The sequence below is a fragment of the Aegilops tauschii genome, chromosome 1 (genome assembly GCF_002575655.3).
Source record: "Aegilops tauschii subsp. strangulata cultivar AL8/78 chromosome 1, Aet v6.0, whole genome shotgun sequence".
Lineage (NCBI taxonomy): Eukaryota > Viridiplantae > Streptophyta > Magnoliopsida > Poales > Poaceae > Aegilops > Aegilops tauschii.
The window spans coordinates 258559499-258565447 of NC_053035.3; the positions used below are offsets into that span (position 1 = coordinate 258559499).

Sequence of the window (5949 nt, forward strand, 5' to 3'; positions counted from 1 at the left end):
TAAGCAGGCGTGGTTGTTGTCCGAACACCCGAAAGCCCCCCAACGTTTATCTCCAGTTTTGCAAGATAAATTGCGTCCAGACCGATACAGCCCGCGTTGGATGGCACAACACGTCAGGACCGCGCGGTCCAAACGCTTGCGGGCAGTTTAAAGGTCGGCGTTAGAGATGCCCTTAGCCGTGGATCTTGTATCTTCTTTTGTTTTATAGTGTAACTAATTTGTATTGTTGTAATTGTATTAGCCTTTTGTTGGATGGAAGATGTCTTTTTGTTTCGAAACAATGTATTGGCTACAATGGAAACCAATTTAAGTTTAGGTGGAAGTTAATTTTCTAGTTGACTTCATGTTAGCAAATATGTGTTGCTCAAACGCAGAGCATGTGAAGAATTAAATCTGTGAAGTAAACAAATCGTCTTGGAGGCTCTCCTAAACGGAACCACGTAGCTGGAAGCAAACTGAATCGTTGGATGCAAACTTGTGTTTGAGGGCAACGTTGGAAGCAAACTTAATCGTACCGAATATCGCCGGAACGTTTGCCCGCACGTGGTTCCGGTTCCTGTACCAACAATACATATACACAGACTTCCGTTATCGCGTCGTCATATTCCATCGCCGTCATACGCATGACCGTATGCGACTGTTTCATGCTGAGTATCCTTGCATGTTGTTACGTCCGTACTAAACGCGCCCACAACCAGCAGACTGTTCTACTGATCCACTGAAGTGGAGTTCATTCTCGACGTACCTTGTGGCATATTTCAAAACTAAAACTTTGTACTGGCATGTATCAAAGAAGACACAAAACTTTGAAAGACGCAGTCTCCGACCAATCCCTCCGTTCCCAAATATAAGTCTTTATATAGATATTTTAACAAGTGACTACATACGGAGCAAAATGAGTGAATCTACACTCTAAAATATGTCTAAAAAAGACTTGTATTTAGGAACGGAGGGAGTACCATCAGGGCAAAACGCAGGTGCTACATACCATAATACCATTTGTTAAAAAGTTTACGCTTGCATAGAGTTATACTATAGTATTACCATGAGTTGGTCCATCAATCATGCACCATCATGTCAGCTGGAAATAACTTTGCATACAATGGGAAAAGACACCTACAAATTGTAAAGCTCACAAACAAAACAGGCAAAGCAAAGTTGGGAGTCGTCACCTCAACGGTTGATATTTCGCCACTTGCTTAACCAGAAATACAATCATCATTTCGTGCAGAGTGATCGTGTTCCTTCTCTGTAAGCGGGCCTATCCTCTCCTTTTTCCCCTCAACCATCTACTGAAGCTACTTTTCTGGGTGATCATGGCCACCGTCTTCTTTTTCTCCTCGAGCATCCTGGGTTTCTCTCTGCTGAACTCTATTGTTGGTGTGTTGGCGGAGGAGATCTGAGATACTTGCTGTTTGATGGCAGCCTCTGCATGCACCACCTCTGGAGCGGCAGTATCCTCACATGTGAAGGTCACATGGATTCTGTTGAGACTAGAGAGATGCTCAATGCCAAAATCAAAATCTCCATAAAGGGACAGCGTCTCTAGAGTGTTGAAGTGGAGCCGCAGCCCCTGCAGCTGTGGCATGGCTCCTGGATCAAACTGCACCTCATTCCCACCAGCCTTGCATGTGAACCAGAACACCTTAAGACACAGAAAGGCTCCGCTCCGAATTCTCGCTCTTCTTCTCTGTTTTCGTAAGGATGTGTCCGTGTCCATCATGGCAGCAGCAGGTCCTGAAGATGCTAACTTGAGAAGGACAAGCTGGGGCATGGACGCGATCACAATGAGACCTTCCTCTCCCAACTGAGCCACTTCAATATTCAAGTGGGTGATACAGCAGGGAATAATAAATACAGTACTTTCCAAGACTGGAACAGGTATAGACACCTCAAATCTTCGCAGCTGGTATGGTCTCGAGTCCAGTAGGCCAATCCAGTCACCATGAAGACAATGCAGAGATAGGGACCGAAGTTTAGACTGTCCAACCGCCCTCAATAAATCGGTGAATGCACGTGCACTGTCCAGAGATGGGCTTAGTCCGTCAAAGCTCAAGCCAAGGATGCTCAGCCTCTCCGACCGAGCCAGCAGCTCCACCACCTCATGGAGTGACTCGATGTTGTCGACCCTGATCGTTGATACTTCTTGTAGTCCTTGCATTACAAGGATATTGCCCAGCATCTCCACGGCATCTTCAATCAGTAGGCATACCAACCTTTCCAATCCAACTATAGATGCAGGCAGATTTCTCAGGTTAGTGTGCCTGACATCTAGCGTCTCCAAGTGCTCCAGCTTTCCTATTTCGTCTGGTAATGCACAGATAGCAGACCCTCTAAGCCCCAGGTACCTTAGCAGAACCAACCCTCCAATGCCTTTCAGATGGTGGCTTCTCAAATTGTCATTATCTTCCAGATCGAGTACCCGTAAATTTTTGAAGGTTGACAGAAGAGGGATCCCCTCAGTATCCCCCGCAACAGCCTTCCCTTTCATAACCTTAGAACCTGTGCGGAGAGTTGTCCATCCAACAGGCCCAAAGACTTGGAGGGTCCGCATGCTAGAAAGGTGCAGGGTTCTTAAGTCCAATGTGTTCACTTCATCTTGCTTACTGCAGTAATCGACTGAGAAATGGCGAATTGGGTACCAAGGACATACTCCAGACCTCAAGTCTGCACCCGTCGTAGCAAACTTGTATTTCCTAGACAAAGATTTGATGAACTCAAGGATCACACCATGCACCGTACACGCCACAGCCTGGCCATCTTCGTAGCCAAACACTGGCTGAATCAGCCCCCTACTGATGAGCTCGTTGAAATAGATTTGAGATTTCTCCTGTCCTCCACAAGCTTTCTTCACATCTTCCTAAGATAAATCCCTCAGCGATCCACAGCATTCTTGATGGTATAATATTCTGGGAAAACACAAAGGTATAGAAGACAAGACTTCAAGGGAGCAGGCAGTTCATCATAGCTCATTTGCAATATCATTCTCATCCCATCTGATGTGGAATATTGGTCTGATGTCGAAAGGATACATCGCTCACCGATCTCTGACTCAGCTAGTCCTGCAGATTTCCTGCCGGCTGCAACAATTACTGCCAATGGCATGCCACCGCACATTTTCAACAACTCATTTGCAGCGGGCCTTTTTGCCTCCTCATGAAATAATGTCTTTGAGTCTTCCTCGCTAAGAGGCTCCATCTGGTGGATGGCATCAACGGGGCGCATAGAACAACATTTGGCAACATTGCTGATGCAAGTTGTGATCAATACTCTACTTCCAAGATCATCCTCAGGCAAAGCACAATTAAGAATATCCCATACCCGGATGCTCCAAATGTCATCAATTAAGATGAAATAGCTGACATATATTAAAGGAACAAAGTTAGCGTTATCAGCTAAAAGAAGATCAATTTAAACAGATGACATTATAGCAAGTTGGTTCTGTTTTGTTATTTATCTACTCAATAATTCCAAGTCAGTTAGATCCTACCAATGGCTCTATTGGTTACCGATACATTAAAAGTGTCTCTGATATGCTGATACTGCTAAACAGAAAAGCTGCAAAAAAAAATGATTGTTCGGTCTGCATGGATATAAGGGTTGACAAAATACAACAAAAACAGAGATAAAAACTGCTAAAAGATTGATCTTTTATCATAATTATCTTGTGAAGCATCAAATAACATTAACCGTCATTAATTCGATGTGATTTCAGATTAAAATTAATAGAAAGAACAAAATGAATACATCTAGTCAACAGCCTCAGTCTACATTCGGTGATGCTCTTTTGCATTGTCTTGCTACATGAAAGCCCAATAACATGTCTATCTACAGTATGACAATGTAAACAAGAAATACCTCTTTGTGACGAGGTATTCCCTGAGCTCGGTTACGACTTGGTTAATTTCAGGAGCTCCCGGGCCATTGCGAGGAATAGTACCCTGTGGCTTTACTTGATGAAGTATATCCAGTAGAGTGGCCGTTAGATACGCGTTTTTGCCAACAGTAACGAAAGATCGGCACTCGAACTTGCTTTGAAGCTTTGCATATACCTCCTTGGCAAGAGTAGTCTTACCAAGGCCTTCCATTCCGACGACAGACACCAGCTTTAGCCTTGCCTGCGAGGAAGTCAGATGCATGAGAAGCTTACTACTTGGTCCTTTGAGACCAATGAGGTTGTGGGTTTTCTCCTCAGAAAGCAGTGGACAGCAAATGGGGGCTGTACTGGGTGTATCACGTGTTTGTTGTATTTTGGCCTTGTATTCCTGTATTAGTTTTTCCCATGATTCATCCATGTCCTTTATTGGCTTTTGATGGACCAAAGTTTCCACCTTGCTGACCAGCTCACATGTTTGATCCATCCACACTGACTGCTCAGGATTCACCGGTGGGCCAAACTTATAGGGGAGATCTTTCTTAAGGCTCTCCAAATCTTTATGCAAATCATGGATAAGCTTGAACTGATCTTCGGTAGGACCGAGAAGGTCGCACCACGTGAACTCCTCACACACATTATGGATCCGGTGCTTGAACAGATCAATTAACTCTCTCTTTGATGAATTTGCGGAACCCGGCTTCGCATCAACCCACTCTTCAATGTCAAAGACCAGATCTCTAGCAAACTGCGTCCACAATAGGGCACATGGATCCATCACCCGGCCCCCGCCAAGATTGTCGAAACCTTTCTTTAGTTTCAACACATCTTGATATAGTTCTTTCATCACTTTGGCACGCCTCTTCTTCAGTTTGGTGGTGAAGTTGAGCTTAGCGAGCAGGGAGTCGATCGATCCTGTCACCATAGGTTCATCCACCAAACTGAAGAATCCTCTCTCTCTTACTGAGTTCAATCGGCTTTCTGTCACCGAGTTCAATCCACTCTCTGTAACTGAGTTCAATCCGCTCTCTGTCACTGAGTTCAATCCGCTCTCTGTCACTGAGTTCAATCCGCTCCCTGTCACTGAGTTCAATCGGCTTTCTGTCATCGAGTTCAATCCACTCTCTGTAACTGAGTTCAATCCGCTCTCTGTCACTGAGTTCATCTTTGTGTGTGTCTCTTGGCCGTCCCAGGAGTAGCCGCCGCTGACCAAAACCAGCCTCGTACAGATGGTGTTGCTTGCGAGCCTTGATTAGGGGAGAAGAACGAACAGAACCTTATTGTTTGCAGTGAGGTGGACGCGCACCAATATCAAGCCGTCACTGCTGCCGCTGCTTGCCGCTCCTCCCCGGACCCTGATTCCGCCAGTCGCTCCCGTCGCAAGCAGCCAATGATTCGCGCTGTAAGCCTCTGCGGCGGACTCGCGCTGCCCAGGTGTAGCCGCCGCCTATCAAAACAAGCCTCGTATATTCCCTTGATTTGGGGAGAAGAACGAACAGAACCTTCGCTGCTTGCCGTGACTTGGAAGCGCACCAAGATCAAGCCGTCGCTGCTACCGCTCCTCCCTGGCCCCTGATTCCGCCAGCCGCTCGCGTCGCAAGCAGCCAATGATTTGCGCTGTAATCCTCTGCGCAGGAGAAGCGCCTCCAGGATTCGATCCACCGCTGCTGCGCCGCGCGGGAATCAATCGGCCGCCGCCGCCGCCAAAGAAAATGGAGACAGGAGAAAGGACGGGGGGGTCCTAGGGCTTTTCTCTCTCTAGGGATCCGGTGAGTTGACTCACGCGAGGGTGAGAACGCATGATGTGAACCCTAAGAGCCGGCCCGGCACGGACAGGTTAAATGGGCCTGGCACGGCACGCTGGTACATGAGCCGGCCGGTATGCGTGTTACTGGCCTAAACGTGCTGGCCCCAGCGGCAGGGCGCCCCTAACAGCAACCAATGAGAGCATCTCCAGCCGTTCGGTCCCATAGAAGCGTGAGATAGCACCATCTGCGAACGAATCGACGATTATTTTGACATGAGGCTGATCGGGTTTTCAGCCACCGCCCGAGACGCCTTTTTTTAAACATAAA

General features: G+C 46.9%; 1 pseudogene; it reads right to left on the bottom strand.

The window, feature by feature from the left end:
* Positions 1 to 985: 985 nt before the first annotated feature.
* Positions 986 to 5674, bottom strand: LOC141020901 (disease resistance protein Pik-2-like; annotated as a pseudogene).
* Between the last annotated feature and the right edge of the window lie 275 nt (positions 5675 to 5949).